Here is a 17,605-nt window from a genome sequence, read left to right as displayed (position 1 = left end):
CGCTAATGCTTATTTTCAGTGGCGTTTTCCATGATGCGCCGCTAATAATCGATCTTTAGCGGCGTTTGTTATCCAACCGCCGCTAAAAACGCCGCTAAAATCCTGTTTTGGTGTAATGGGAGGACAATACCTTCCATTGTTGAGAGATTGGGTCAGTATCCCCAAGGACGACACTTCGAAGACTTCTCCCGGAAGAGCCAATCCCCCCTCAACATTTGTAAATATCATACTTTTTCTTTTATAGATTCAGATAACATTTTTAGTCAAATATTTTAAATATAAAGGAAAGTGATTTTATAGTTGAAGAAATGTTGCTTAAACAGGATCGAATTGATTTATCGAGTCAGTTAGATTGAGAATAAATTAGGATATTAGCTTGAAGAAAGGGGTTAGATCGGTTGATTCGCGAACCACTCAAAATTAAATTAAAAAATCAGTTGAATTAAATTTTTTTCTATTTTATAATTTTTTTTATAATTTATTTAATTAAATTAAAAAAATTGATAAGATAGATCAAATTAAGAACTGATAATTTGATTGATTTGACCACTAATTCAATTCTAACCATAAAAAAATGGGCCTAGTTGGAATATATATATCCGTAACCACAAATCTGGGCCTAATTTTGTCTTAATTAAAATGTTACTTCTACCACAAGCTTTAATCCAGAATTAACGAAAACGGCGGCGGGTATAAAATTAATAAATGAAAGGCATGTGTTATTTTGATTTACGAGTTTAGAGTACTTATGGATAGTATAGAAATGTTATGAAAAATATATTTCTTAATATGAAGCATCACATAATTAAATACAATTTATGAGTTTATACACTATTAATGCATTAAAATAAATTTTAAGTTTTTTTTCTTATAATTAGTAAATTAAATTTTAAAAGGATTACATAGAGATCAGTCTTTTCTATATAGGAATTATTTTAAAAAAGGAAAAAAGAAATCTCTTTATATAAACCCATCTATGCAGATCTAAAGTATTAAATTTACATGAGTAATTGGGCTTCAATGATATTGGAATAATAATCAAAGAAGTACCTATATTGTAGGATCAAAATTAAATTATTGGGGGCAATTTAATCCTTGGTTTAGAAGTAAGTGAATAATGACAAATAAAAATGGCATTAATTATTTCTACAATAAAGTATAAGTCAATGAACAATTTAATCCCATTTAAAGTAAACAATACAAATAGAGTAAATAAAGACAATAGAAGATCACATAATAATTTTCATCAATTAAAAAAAATGAAAATTTGAAAAATATGGCCTTCCGTAATACCAAAATCGGATTAATTTTAAAAACTAACAAAAATAAAATTTTGAAAAAAAATATATATATATTGGTAAAAAAGTAAAATATTCTAAAAATAAAAAAATTAAATTATAAAAAACCTTTAAATGTTTATAAAAATTTTAAAAAATACAAAAAAAATCTATAAACGATAAAAATATAAGTATTTACTTTAATTTTTGTAAATTTTTACAAAATTTAGAGATTTTTAATTATTTTTTAACATCTTTGGAAAGATTTATTAATATCTTTTGAAATTTAGAAATTTGTAGATTTTCTTAATACTATAGTATAGTTTTGTTACACCCCTCCACTTCTGAAACACGTGTTAGTACTAAACACATCTTGACTTAGGCATTGACTACACTGTTAAGTTGTATGTAACAGCCCGTTTTTAGGGTTAATCGGAACAGTAATTTTGGGACCACAAATCTGAAGTCAAAATATTTATTTCATTATTTTATTATGGTTTACAGCATGATAGAATTATTGTGTGAAATTTTCGTAAAGAAATTTTACCGTTTAAAGGCTTAATTCGGTAAAAAGGACTAAATCGTGTAAAGTGTAAAACTTGCATTCTATTAGAAAATGGTGTCTAATAGCTATGGATTATTAAAGTAAAAACCCTTAAGTGGTAATTAGTCCATTAATAAGATAGTGGAAGTTAGTAGCATGACATTTGGAGTAGTTATTAAAGTTATTAAAGGTTAATTTTGTAAATTGGTAAATAAAGGCTAAATAAAATAAAACAAAATAATTTCTCATCCATTCATCTTTTCTAGCCGAAAGTTGCTAAAGAAAAACAGCCATGGGAGCTTAAATATTCGACCATCTCAAGGTTTAACAGTAAGTTCATTTTTGACTCAATTTTGAATAATTTCTACATTTTTGAGATTGTTGCAGCTTAATCTAGCTAGCCCGTATTCCCGATTTCAAAACTATTAAAGTATTTGAATGCTGCCATTGTTGAATACATATGTGTTTTGATGTTTGATGATAGATTATGAAAGTTTGTTGTGAATTATACAAGTTTTATAATGTGATTTTTAGTAAAAATGCAAAATAGGGATTAAATTGATAAAAGTGTAAATTTAGTGGTTAAAATATGAAATAAATGAAAATTATGGGCTGCTAGGGCCTTTATGGTAATTTGGATAGCATGGGTATATTGGGAATTTCATTAATTTGTGATTTTTTTCATAAGGACTAAATTGCAAAATATGAAATAATAGGGGCAAAAATGTAATTTTGCCAAAATGTGTAAATTGTAATAATTTGAATGAAATGATGATTAAATAAGTAAATTTTGATATTATATAGATTGTGATAAACGAGATTTAGATCTAGAACGGGGGAAAACAAAGTATCGAATTAGTTGACCTAATTCGTCGTTACAGCGAACGAGGTAAGTTCGTATGTTTAATAAGCATTAAATTATACATGTTTAAATGCTTAATTGAGATAATTATGGTGAATGCTTAAATATTGAATTCAATTGTGATTACAATGCTTTGGAAATGTTTGATGGAGATTCGACAAAGTAAAAGTCCCGGTTGAACCGTAGGAATAGATAGGATACAAATGTCATGACATTAGGGTTTCCAAGATTACGTGTAAGACCATATCTGGGATATGGCATCGATCTAAGACTTCGTGTAAGACCATATCTGGGACATTGACATCGATATGTGATTTCGTGTAAGACCATAGCTGGGATATTGACATCGATACGAGATTACATGTAAGACCATATCTGGGATATGGCATTGTTACGGTACTATGTGTACAAGATCCTCGAGTATCCTTTAATATTCCAAATGGTTCAACGGGAAAAGTGGATGAAACATGGTTATAAGTGATGGTACAACGAAAGTGTAACAGCTCGGTTTAGACCCTAGTCAGACAATGGTTTCGGGACCACAGATTCGAGTTAGAAAAATATTTTAATATTATTTTCCGTGCTTATAGTATGGGAATTGATATGTGTGAAATTTTCGTAATTTAATTTATCTGTTTGAGTGTTTAATTTGGAAAAAAGGGCTAAATCACATAAAATGTAAAAGAGGCTTTCTATATGTTAAAGGTGTTTATTTGCTATGGTTTGTTAATTAGGAGGTCCTTATAATGTTATTAAACCATTAGAATCTTGAGTGGACCATTATGGACATATATTAGTTTATTATTATGTTTTATAATTAAGGTTAAAATAGTAAGTAATAAAATAACATATAATAAAAGTACATGAAAAAAAAAGCCATGGATTTGTTCATTCATAGCCGAAACCTCAAAAATAAAAGAAGAAAGAAAAGAAACCTAGGTTCGACACTTTGGAAATTCAAATTAGGTATGTGTTTTACTCGATTTTTGATCATTTTTAAGTTTTTGAGATCGTTGCTATGAAATCTATAAAGCCCATGTTTTAATTTTTGAATTTGATGATGATTTTATGTTTTTCTATTGATGATAGCTTGTGATTTTTGTTATTTGATGATATAAAATAAAAGATATGTGATAGATTATAATGTTTTGTCTTCGGATTTTTAATGAATTTGAGTAATTTGGGCTAAATTGTGAAAATAAAATTTTGAGGGACTTAAATGTGAAATAAATGAAATTCATGGACTTTTATGAGCATCAAAAAGATTCAGCCCAAGCATGATGTGTGCAAATTTTGCATGTTTTGTGTTTTGTGCAATTTGGACTAAATTGTAAAAAGTGTTAAATATCAGGGGCAAAATGGTAATTTTCTTATTTATGTGTTTTTGGATTAAATTAAATGGAACTATGTTTGAATGAGTTTAATTTGAATATGTTTAGATCAAGAACTAAAGAAATCAGATTTGGATCGGGGGAAAACAAAAATAATAGAATGGTCGTTTTATTTCATCCATCGTTATCGGAGGTAAGTTCATAAGTAAATAAGTATTGATAAATTCTATTGTATTCATTTTTTTATTATGCCGAAGTGAATTATTACTTGTGTATATAATATGTTGAAATGAATTAAGCATGGGAATAATGTTCACGAGCTTGAAATGATCGAGTTTTAATGTCTGAAAGTCCCGTATGAACCTTAGGAATAGTTAGAATGCTTATGTAATGACATAGGATTCCGTTATGTGTTATCGTATAAGACCACATCTGGGACGTTGGCATCGACTTGTGACATACATGTAAGACCCTGTCTGGGACAGTGGCATCGATATGTAATTGCATATAAGACCATGTCTGGGACATTGGCGTTGTACAAAATGTTTGATTATCCGAGTATCCTTTTTAATTCCGAATGGTTCAATAGGCAATAATAAGTTAAAACCGAGTGAAAAAATCGAGTTAAAAAGGCACAGGTATGTATTCATACAAAGTTATGAAAATATGGTAAGTTGGATGTTTGAATTGATGATATAAATGTTATATATATTAATGTGAACTATGTGTATGCATATATGAATATATACATTCGGCCAAATGATGTATATGTGATATTAAAAGTGAGAATTATATATGTTCTTGAGTACTTGTGCATCCTGTCATATGATGTTAAAATGCTAATGTATATTTGATAATATATAAACTTGTGAGTGCGATATGTGTATATTTAGTTAAGGTTTGGATTGATTCAGTTAGTTGATTTAGTGTTAATGTTCATTTGATTAATATTTGCTTATGACTTACTAAGCTGTGAAAGCTTAATGTGTGTGCATGTTTGTTCTTTGTTTTATAGATTTTGGTAGTCGGTTACGAGCTCAGGGATCGTTAGAGTTCATCACACTATCGACTATTTTCGGTATTTTATTAAGTGCGAATTTGAGCTTACGGCATGTATAGTCTAGTTAAAATGTTTGATTTTGGGATATGTGAATATGAGCCATGCGAAAATGGCTTATTATTTTGGTTAAGCGTAGTTTCTATGCTTTTGATATAATGGATATATTTTAATGCTTGGGTTATATAGTTTTGGACATGATATATATATGTTTTGGCATGAAGTAATTATATATTGCCTATGATTAGTTCATTTGGAAAGCTTGATACATGTGATTGTTGAATGTGTTTGGGCTATGGATTGTTAATGACTTATTATAGAGATGCATAAATTGAAACATGATTCAAATTGAATGTTGTTAATAATGTAAATTAAGTATTTGGTCATGTGATAAATTATAAGTGATGGTCATAAGTTATTTATGATTCAACAATGGTATTTAAATCATGCCATTAAGTGATATTTAATACGTATATGTATATTCAGTTAAGGCTTTGGATTCATAATGATAAGTATGTGATTTGGTTTGTATCATAATTTCATAATCATATTATGTATTGAATGTTGTCATGATTGATTAAATATGTATTCAATTGTTTGGTTTGTAGTTAACTAATTAGGTACGAAAATATAAGTTGATGATATATTTGGCATATGCTAAGTAAAATATTTATATACATATCATTGATATGCTTTGCTGTGGTTAGGTATACAAATGTCATAATAATAGATTTATTGGCTAGCCGAATAAATGTTATATGAAAGTTTTATTAATTGACCAAATATGAGATATGTTAGTTTGGTTGTGTGAATGAAATTGGGCATGATTAAAAGCATATGGAAGTGTTATTTTTTTATTCGGCTAAGTACATGGAAATTGGCTAATAAAAGTCAAGTGAACATTATAAATGTCTTATGAATAAATGTTATAATATGAGCACTTGGTTTATATAATGAAATAGGTTTGATTATAAACTAGATATTTGAATATCATTATGTAATGTTAGTATGTTTTGAATATTATACTTATAAAGTAAAGTAGTTTTATTGTGAAGCATGAATAGTTCATGTATTAATGGAAATATAGCATGGTTGGGTTTTAGTTGATCAATTGATTTTATATGTATAATGATTTATATGAATGTGTTTCGATTTATAAGCCGTATGCTAATTTCTTATTTAAATATAAAATCATGTGTATTGATGTGATTGCAATACGGAGCATGAAATGTAATGAATGCCTATTTTGAGCTATGTTTTGTCGGTAATGTCTCGTAACCCTAATTTGGTGACGGATACAGGTAAGGGGTGTTAGAGAAAGAAAGGTATTCGTGACAAAAATCAACAAGTAAGTGAAAGTTGAGAATGAAAGTACGATCGAGTTAAGCAAGACTGGTATGTACAGAACCTATGTTAGAATCGAATGAAAGTGAATTGGTGAGTTCAAACCGTATCATGTATATGAAATGAGAAAGGTATGTGTTTAGATATGTTGTATACGAAAATGTGCTCATTTGGCTATATGGAAGTATAAATTGAATGTTATATGATAATTAAATTGATTAAACTTATGAAAGTTAAGGATAGCTATTTGAGTGATTAAGTGATTGAATTGTGAGATCATATGAATTGAGTTATACTTTATGTAATTACTTAAAATGTGTTTAGTTGCTAATATGAGTTTATTAGCCGTACGAACTTACTAAGCTTTATAACTTACTTTATGTTATTTTTTTTATGTTTATAGTGTTTCAAAGGCTCGCTCGGGTTGGAAGTCGTCAAAGATCCCATCACACTATCCAGCTATGGTTTCGGTACTTAAAAGATTTGTAATTTTGGTTATGTGGCATGTATAGGCTAGTTGGTTTATTAAGTGCATAAGTGATCTTGACTATTGGTGCCTATATGTTTGAAATGTATTGAGCCATGAGATTTGGCTTGTTTATAATGTAAGGTTTGATATGTAGATGGGCTTATAATTGGTATGTGATTGTGGTTATATGGTAAGCTTTAGTAAAGTTATTGATGCATTAGTGGAAGTGTCCAAATTGATATTCACGATTGATGAATAATGGTATTTATGCATTTGTTCATATTGGTATTGAGAGGTTAGGTTGCAATTGAGATGATGAAAAAGCAATGAAGTATTTTAGGTCTAAAAGACATTGATTTACATGCCTTGTTAAATTGGTTTAAATGATGATTGTTTGGCTAAATAATAAATCATATCGATTTGGTATGTTTGTGGTTAGGCAAAAGTTTGTTTATGAATAGATGAAATGGTTGAATTGGTTTGGCATGTTTGATACATGAATTCACAATGTTTAAGCTGCCTATTGTGTATAAAAATGGTATGTTTTGTGCTTGTGTAGGGTTGACCCTAATGGGTGGCGAATTGGCCTTGCAAATGGCCTATATTCGTCCACAGGGCTATTCACACGGGCGTGTGACGCCTGTTACTGAAAAAGTTCTTAAAGCTTCGGAAATTTTTATGTGTAACCTGTTTAGTCTCGAACCTTCTTAATAGCATATTTTAGATCTTGTAGACTTATTGAAGGGACAATGTGATTATGAATGAATGTGATATGATGATACATGATCAATGTATATGAAATGTTTGTATAATGATGTGAATTGTTCGGTAATGCCTCTTAACCCTAGTCCGGCGACGGATACGGGTTAGGGGTGTTACATTTATTGGTATTAGAGCAACGGTTTAGTCTATTCTAGGATTAACGTAGCATATGTGAGTCTAGCTATACATTCCATATTTAACCTGTGATATCGTGATATCTCCCGACTCTGATGAAATTTATTTATTTAGACAGATGTGCTTTCCAACGGAGCTAATTCCGATAGTGCAGAGTGTGACACTCAAATATTTGTGTGAAAATGTGTTTCTAATGAGTTGAAATTCATAAAGGTATGAATGAGAGTGCATGATATTTGTTATTTTTAAATTTTATGTTATGTGCATGTTTATGTAAGAGTTAAATTTGAGGCTTTGCGACCCTCACCCCCTCATCAGTAAAGTGTTACAATGAAATCCATAAGATTTAGATTGAATAAGCTCAAAAGTGTGGAATTACAAAGTTCCGAAATTGAAGGATTAATACTGCAATCAGATAAGAGAATGAGTCAATAAGTAAAGATAGTATAGAAGAAATAGTGGATTGTTTTGAAGGTCATTCGGATTATGCATAGTCATTGTTAAAGAAGAAGTTGCATTCGATGAAACAAAATATTCAGGTCTAAAGAATATATTAACTGGAAGTTCTTCTGAATTGATTTCTATTAATGATGGGATAATGAGAAATTAGTAATGTTAGAGATAAACAGTGGAATAACATTTGAATTGTAAAGATAGTTGAGTACAACGGTTATGGTTGAATAGTTTACGACGATTTCTTCTGGGTACTCTATGTGTTTGTCTACTTTCAGAGGTATATGTAGTTGAATATCTTCAAATGAAATTCTTATCTTATGAGAACATTAGCTAAATATACTAATAGACGAAAGCATTGTTGGTCTGTTTGGGTTTTGTTCGGCATTACTCTATCTTTCATTCGTATTCCATTTCTTTTTGTTAAAGAAAAGTTGATGATAGAATCTGTGTGATGATAGTATTCTGTTCCTACTGTTTATTCTTTTGTTGAATATACCTGAAGATTATATTGTTTCTGTCACAGTTGATTTCAGTGCTTGTGAGTGATGTTTTCTTCTGGAATTTCTCTGGGATATCATTGAAATCTTTATTATTCTATATGGGTTGTAATTTTCAGTAATTCTGTATAGTTCCATAATTTGAGATTTCGCTACCTCAGTTTTATTATGATTTTATGTGATTATTTGCAAGAGATATTCTTTTGACGGAGATGAATATATCTATTATGATTATAATTTCTGGTTTGATCATGAGAGTACAGTGGTCTTGTCATTAGATTTATAGAGGTTATATTTCTGCATTTATTTCTATTGAAACCATATTTGATTTTCTTTTGTGTTCAAAATACATTATTAACAGTTGGGATATTATCTATTTATACGATTGAGATGTCGGTCTTATTATGGCATTATGATTTTTATCTGATGGAGGTGGCTTTAGTATAGTACAACGTTTCGATGATTTATAGTTGAGATAGCTTTATTATAATCCTTTCTAGTTTTCATGAAAGGGAATTGACATCGGCAAAAAGCATAGGCGATAGAAGATCAGGTTCAAATTTGTATAATAGTTATCACTTCCAGGTAAATCTTGATATATGTCAATGAGTAAAGACGGAATGTTATGTCATATTTGAGTTATGAAGTTTTCAAGAAGATCTTTGACTAGTATCCTGAAGAAATTGCGATAAAATGTATGTATGAATTATCTTGTCAACAAGAAGAAAGGTTTTCTTTGAAAAGTTATTGTTTGATAGCCAAGGTCGATTCAATTGTTTGGTTTGATTGGGTTATTTGTTTGAAATATTTATAGAGTTATATGTGTTTGAGTTTATCCTTGGGTCCGAAAATAAATTTTGTGCGTTCATTGGTAAACAGATGGATAGTCTGAATGAAAATCCATATTTTAGAAGACATGATACAGAATTATATCTATCGGAACGATTCTAATTGAGAAATATTATTGAAAAATTAAAGTTGTTTCGATTGTTGAAGTTTTCATTCGTGCGAAGTTTGATTTGGTTTAATATATGTTAATAAATTTATAAATAGTTGAAAACACTGTTAACTGAAGCATCAATTTTGGTTCAGCCAGAATCGGGTACAGAGTTTATGATTTTCAGTCATGCGTCATTGAATGGTTTGGAGTGTGTTTTAGAACAAGAATGTATAGTGAGGGCTTATGCTTCCATACAGTTAAAGTTGTATGAAAAGAGTTATTTGACACGCGAATTATGGATGGTTGACATTGTAACTGCATTGAATAGTTAGCGACATTAATTGTTTGGTGAGTAATGTAACCTATTTGATGACCGCAAGAGTTTAAAATATTTGATGTTACAGAGAGATTTGAATTTGGGATAGCAATGATGGCTTGAATTGTCAAAAGATTTTGAGTCGGTAATTGGTTATCATCCTGGACAAACGATTACAGCCACGAATATTTTGAGCGGGAAACCTTTGTGTGCCTTACAAGCGATGATTACGTGATTGATCTTATTGAATGATGAATAGTTATTAGTTGAGTTAAAAGCTAAATTGATGTTTATTTGGTGAATTTGTGAAGCTCAAAATGTGTTAATGACTTCTGATTCAAAATTTCAGATGTGGAATCGATGATTACTTGTTGTTTCGAGATAGAGTGCATATACCGAAGAGTTCAGAGATTGTATAACAATTGTTACAGGTGGCTCACAGTGGCAGTTAGTCTATTCATACGGGAGTAATAAGATGTATAATGATCTGAGACAGTTATGCGGTTGAATGAGTATGAAATGTGATATTTCTAAATTTGTAACCAAAAGCTTGAGTTATCAAAAATTATAATTGATTATTAAGTGTCTTCGGGACTATTATAGCATGTGTTGATATCAAAGTAGTAATGAAATAGAGTTTTGATGAAATTTTGTATCGGGATTATTCTTATCATCGAAAAAGATAGATGTTATCTGAACTATTGTTGACTGTTTGAGGAAGTCTGTATATTTTATCTCCGTACGTATGACTTTCTCTTTTGATAGACTAGCTAAATTATATATTTCTGAGATTGTCAATTTGCACAGGGTGCCAATCTTCATTGTTTCAGATAGAGATCCGAAGTCTATATAGTGATTCTGGGAGAAAGTACAGTAAGTTTTGGGTATGAGGTTGTGTTGTAATATCGTAATTCATCCTTAAACGAATAGCTAAACAGAGAAAGTGATTCAGGTTCTAGAAAGTATGATTTGTCACCGTGTTTTAGAGTTTGGAAGCAACTAAGAACGGCTAGTACTATTGGTTGAGTTATGATGTGAGTATAAAGATGACATTGTATAAGGTATTGTATGATTGCAGTTACTGAACTCCGTTGTACTGGATCGAACTTTGTGAGAAAAAGATTAACGAGATTAATTTCATCAGAGAAATTGAAGAGAAAATGAAAGTAATTTATAACAGCTAGAAAGTCGTTTCAAATTGACATAAAACTTATGCAGATTTGATACGTAAAAGTATTGAATTTCAGTTAATAGACTGAATGCTCGTGAAAGTATTACAGTGGGAATAGAACTTCTTGATTTAACTATAAAGAGAAGTTGGTTTCGTAATTATTTGGGCTGTACGAAATTTTTAAAAAGGTAAGACCAGTGACTTCTTTAACTAACTTGGGAAGGTTCATATTGGACTATATGTATCAATGCGGCGACGGTAAAGATTAGACCCTTCGCATAAAATTTCTTCGACCGAGATTGAGAACCAATCTATTATGTCATAGAGTAAAGTGCAGATCAGAATCTTAGTTCGAAAGATTTAGGAATTATGAAATTCTAAGCTATGTGAGAATTTGAAAGTATTATGTGAAAGCAAATCTTTAATCTATTTGCTGATAAGATTTTCGGGGACGAAAATCTCTAAAGGGGAGAGTTGTAACAACTCGTTTTTAGGGTTAATTAGAACAGTAGTTTTAGGACCACAAATCTAAAATCAAAATAATTATTTTATTATTTTATTATGGTTTACAGCATGATAGAATTATTGCGTGAAATTTTCGTAAAGAAATTTTACCGTTTAAAGGCTTAATTCGGTAAAAAGGTCTAAATCGCGTAAAGTGTAAAACTTGCATTCTATTAGAAAAAGGTGTCTAATAGCTATAGATTATTAAAGTAAAGACCCTTAAGAGGTAATTAGTCCTTTAATAAGATAGTGGAAGTTAGTAGCATGGCATATGGAGTAGTTATTATAGTTATTAAAGGTTAATTTCGTAAATTGGTAAATAAATGCTAAATAAAATAAAACAAAATAATTTCTTCTCCATGGGAGCTTGAATATTTGGCCATCTCAAGGTTTAATTGTAAGTTCATTCTTGACTCGGTTTTTAATAATTTCTACGTTTTTGAGATCGTTGCAGCTTAATCTAGCTAGCCCGTATCTCTGATTTCAAAAATGTTAAAGTATTTTAATGTTGCCATTGTTGAATACTTATGTGTTTTGATGTTTGATGATAGATTATCAAAGTTTGTTGTGAATTATACAAGTTCTATAATGTGATTTTTAGTAAAAAAAGAAAATAGGGATTAAATTAATAAAAGTGTAAAGTTAGTGGTTAAAATGTGAAATAAATGAAAATTATGTCTGCTAGGGGCATTATGGTAATTCGACTAGCATGGATATATTGGGAATTTCATTAATCTGTGATTTTTTTACTAAGGACTAAATTGAAAAAATGGGAAATAATAAGGACAAAAATGTAAATTTTCCAAAATGTGTAAATTGTGCTAAATTGAATGCAATGATGATTAAATAAGTAATTTTTATATATTATATAAATTGAGATAAATGAGATTTGGATCTAGAACGGGGGAAAATAAAGTATCGAATTAGTCAACCTAATTCATTGTTACAGCGAACGAGGTAAGTTCGTATGTTTAATAAGCATTAAATTATACATGTTTAAATGCTTAATTGAGATAATTATGGTGAATACTTAAATATTGAATTCAATTGTGATTACAATGCTTTGGAAATGTTCAATGGAGATCGACAAAGTAAAAGTCACGGTTGAACCGTAAGAATAGATAGGATACAAATGTCATGACATTAGGGTTACTGAGATTACGTGTAAGACCATATCTAGGATATGACATCGATATGAGACTTCGTGTAAGACCATGTCTGGGACATTGGCATCGATATGTGATTTCGTGTAAGAACATGGCTAGGCTATTGGCATCGATACTAGATTACTTGTAAGACCATATCTGGGATATGGCATTGTTACGGTACTATCTGTACGAGATCCTTGAGTATCCTTTAACATTCTAAATGGTTCGATGGGAAAAGTGGATGAAACATGGTTATAGGTGATGGTACAATGAAAGCAAGGTATTCGTGACAGAAATCAACAAGTAAGTGAAAGTTGAGAATGAAAATATGATTGAGTTAAGCAAGACAGGTACATACAGAACCTATGTGAGAATCGAATGAAAGTGAATTGGTGAGTTCATACCGTATCATTTATATGAAATGAGAAAGATATGTGTTTAGATATGTTGTATACCAAAATGTGCTCATTTGGCTATATGGAAGTATAAATTGAATGTTATATGAGAATTAAATTGATTAAACTTGTGAAAGCTAAGGATAGCTATGTGAGTGATTATGTGATTGGATTGTGAGATCATATGAATTGAGTTACACTTTATGTAATTACTTAAAATGTGTTTAATTGCTAATATGAGTTTATTAGCCATACGAACTTAATAAGCTTTATAGCTTACTTTGTGTTTTTTTTATGTTTATAGTGTTTCAAAGGCTCGCTCAGGTTGGAAGTCGTCGGAGATCCCATCACACTATCCAGCTATGGTTTCGGTTATGTGGCATGTATAGGCTAGTTGGTTTATTAAGTGTAGAAGTGATTTTGGCTATTGGTGCCTATATGTTTGAAATGTATTGAGCCATGAGATTTGGTTGTTTATAATGTGAGGTTTGATATGTAGGTGGGCTTATAATTGGTATGTGATTGTGGTTATGTGGTAAGCTTTAGTAAAGTTATTGATGCATTAGTGGAAGTGTCCAAATTGATATTCACGATTGATGAATAATGATATTTATGCATTTGTTTATATTGGTATTGAGAGGTTAGGTTGCAATTGAGATGATGAAAAAGGAATGGAGTATTCTAGGTCTAAAAGACATTGATTTACATTCCTTGTTAAATTTGTTTAAATGATGATTGTTTGGCTAAATAATAAATCATATCGATTTGGTATGTTTGTGGTTAGGCAAAAGTTTGTGCATGAATAGATGAAATGGTTGAATTGGTATAGCATGTTTGATGCATGAATTCATAATGTTTAAGCTGCCTATTGTTTATAAAAATGGTATGTTTTGTGCTTGTGTGGGGTTGACCCTTCTGGCTGGCGAATTGGCCTTGCAAATGACCTATATTCGTCCATACGGCTGTTCGCACAGGCGTGTGACGTCTGTTACGTAGAAAATTCCTAAAGCTTCGAAAATTTTTATGTGTAACCAGTTTAGTCTCGAACCTTTTTAATAGCATGTTTAGATCTTGTAGACCTATTTAAGGGACAATGTGATTATGAATGAATGTGATATGATGATACATGATCAATGTCTATGAAATGTTTGTATAATGATGTGAATTGTGGGCCTATTTAGGCATAAATACCTCGTACTGATAAAGTCTGATAATATACTAACACAATTATACTTTACACATTTTGTGGGGCTAAATGTATATCCTACCACGTTATACCAATGGGCAAGGAGACCTCTCCTATAAATACCCTGCAAAAAGATAGTGAATGGATTGATTCCCTAGCAACCTAAAGTTACTATGAGTAATTGTATTCTTGGTCACCTTGTTCCTTTATCTTTGTTTAGACTTTCAGCCTTTTCTGGTGAATCGACCTTCATTGGACCACTGTGATCTTCTCCTTGCTTTTCCTTATCAATCTCCTCTATATCAACAATTGCTGCAGTAAGCGTGGACGAAAATGCCTTATAATCATAATGATTCTGCCAACAACCCCATCAGCAAAAACAACGACACCAATCTGACTAGCTCATTCACTCTAATAAATGGTAATGACACCACCAACATTGAATTTCCCTCAAACAAAACCAAGACATCAACTTGTCCAGCCATGTCTACCACAAAACCCCTAGCCTAGTTCTTGAATGCCCTTAACATTCCCTCAGCTAACCCAGCCACAACAACCCCTCCTTAAATTTCCTATACTTCATCATCTCTTGTTACCCCGTAAGATTCTAAAGATGAATTTATTAAACAAATCTTGCCTTGTTTGGCCTTACAACTTTAGCCTACTGTTGTGGCCCCTAACGATTCGAAGTCGGTGGTGTCGAAAAATACGATTTTGAGACCATATTTTTGTAAGCCGAGCCCATAAATATTTATGAAGTTATTATATAGACGAATTAAATTTTTGATAAGTAATTTAGTCGATTAGTGATTAATTAAGCTATAGGAATTAAATTGTAAAAAGTTTATCCTTGTTGGTTTTTAATTGGCCAAAGGTTTGAGGACTTATTTAGCAATTACTCCAAGGTTTAAAATGGAAATTAAACCATTTTAGTATATAATGCGTAGGATATTTTTTTATCATAATTTGGTTAAAGATTAATAATAATAATAATAATAAATTAATAAAATGAAATCAAATAAAAGTGGAAGGAAAGAGAAAGACACTTCATCTTTCTCATTTTTCATTAAAACCTCAATATGATAAGAAGAAAACTTTCGGCCAGGGGGTTTCAATATTTGAAGCTTCAATTGCTAACGTCGATCTGGATTCCTCGAGAGGGAAAGGAAAAGCTAAAGTCATCGACAAATAACTTGGAGTTTTCAGTTTGGAATTCTTTAATTCGAACCACTTCAATTGTTACATGTATATTCTGTTTTCCATGGCAAGACTATGAGGTGAGTTGAGATTGATAAATCAAGTTGAACTGATGCAATTTGATTGATTACTGAGAAAGATGACTAAATTGAATAGAAATGAAAATATTATAACTCAATGTAAATGTAAAATTGACTTGGAATTAGGTTGAATTATTCTATGGTACACATGAATTGACGATTGGTTGATGAAATGAACTTGATGAATTGTGAAATTGAATTATATTTAGAATTGAATAATTGTTACCCTATTAATTGTTCGAGTAGAGTTAGATATAATTGGCATACCATAGGATATTTTGAGTATGGGTTATTTTGACAATATGTCGATGAGCTCTGGGCGCATTTTTCTTTCAAACGTTCCGACGAGTGCTGAACACAGTCATTATTACGATTACACTGACAATCACTGGGACCAATTTATTTATTTCAGATGTTTCGATAAGACACTGGGTGCCAAATCAGTGTGTTGGTTGGATCCATCTATCTGTTTGTGCCTGAGCCAAATTAATAGGGGAATAACAATACACATATACATTACAAATTGGTTAAATGATGATTGAAATTGATTATATGCTAATAATTTGGATTTTATACACTTATATGCGATGTTAACTGTCGTGGTATGTAAAGATTACGCAAAGTGATTAACGTGCCAGTAAGCCAATTTGGTAAGATTAGAAATGCATCAATTAATTTCGTAATGAAATGTTGCATAATTATTTCTTACAAGTTTGATATGTATGCAATTGATTATTTTATGTGTTGTGTGTTGTTTTACTTGAATTATAGAAATACCACTAAGCTCGAGATCTTGAGCATTGATTTCAGCATCTAGACAGAATCCCGAACTTAGCGAAGTTAGTAAATTTCTTGTGTTAGTTAAATAACATGTACCTAGTGGAGTCCTTTTTTATTTTTCTATGTTTAGAAATATTGAATTGGAAGTTGATGAATGAATTTAATTAGGTATATGCAAGGTTAGTATTGAAGTATGTTATGAATTGTTAATGCTTAGCTTAAAAATGGTATGGATTAGTAATGGTTGGAATCAACTTTTGGTATTTGAAATGGTACTTTTGGGAAGTGAATTGATATGAGTTATGATAGTATGTAGTTGATGTTTGATTCATATTTTCTTGGTAATTAATATGATGTGTTTGATAGATGATTGGAAATTGTAATTTGCTTAATAGTTGAATGTTATGTGTGATTGAATGCGTGAAGGTAAATGGGTAAATTTGCAGGTTTGGAAGTGTATAGTTTTGCCAAAAATTGGGACCTAGTGGTCTATCTTCAGTATCGCAATACCAAATGCTGGATATTGCAATATCCACTTTTGAAATCTTTGCAATTTGGTCCTTAGGCTGGGAAGTTTGCCTATTGTCTTCAATATCGCGATACAAAGCCCTAGATATCGTGATAACCTATTTGATGAAATTTGAAGTTTTGATACTTTCGTTGATATTGCGATAACAAGCTTTGGATATCGCAATACCCAATTTTAAAAAATTCAATTTAGTGCTAGTTTGACCTCGAGATAGAATTGAGATTTCATAAGCTCGTATAATACCTAATAATGATTGTATGATTGATTGTAGTTACTTCAAAACGAATGTGACATCTCGTAACTTGGACCTGACGTTCGGGTCAGGTTTAGGGTGTTACACGATCATTCCTCTAAACTAAACTTCCCAGTAATAATGACTCATTGGCTCTCAACACCATGTGTAATAGTCCGTTTTCTAGTAGTGTTGAAAATAGTGGTTTTGAGGCTACCAAATTTGACGAGTAAGTCCATAAATATTATTATTTAATATTTACGAGTCAAATATAGTTTTAAAATTTTTTTCGATTTGATAATTTATGTTATATAAATGATTTATTAAGTTAAAGTGGTATGACCCTAAAGTCCAGTGGTTTTAAAAAATGAGGTATCAGGACCTCATTTCTAT

The sequence above is a fragment of the Gossypium hirsutum genome, chromosome D03, assembly GCF_007990345.1.
Source record: "Gossypium hirsutum isolate 1008001.06 chromosome D03, Gossypium_hirsutum_v2.1, whole genome shotgun sequence".
NCBI classification, from domain to species: Eukaryota; Viridiplantae; Streptophyta; class Magnoliopsida; order Malvales; family Malvaceae; genus Gossypium; species Gossypium hirsutum.
This window is presented reverse-complemented; position numbering follows the sequence as displayed.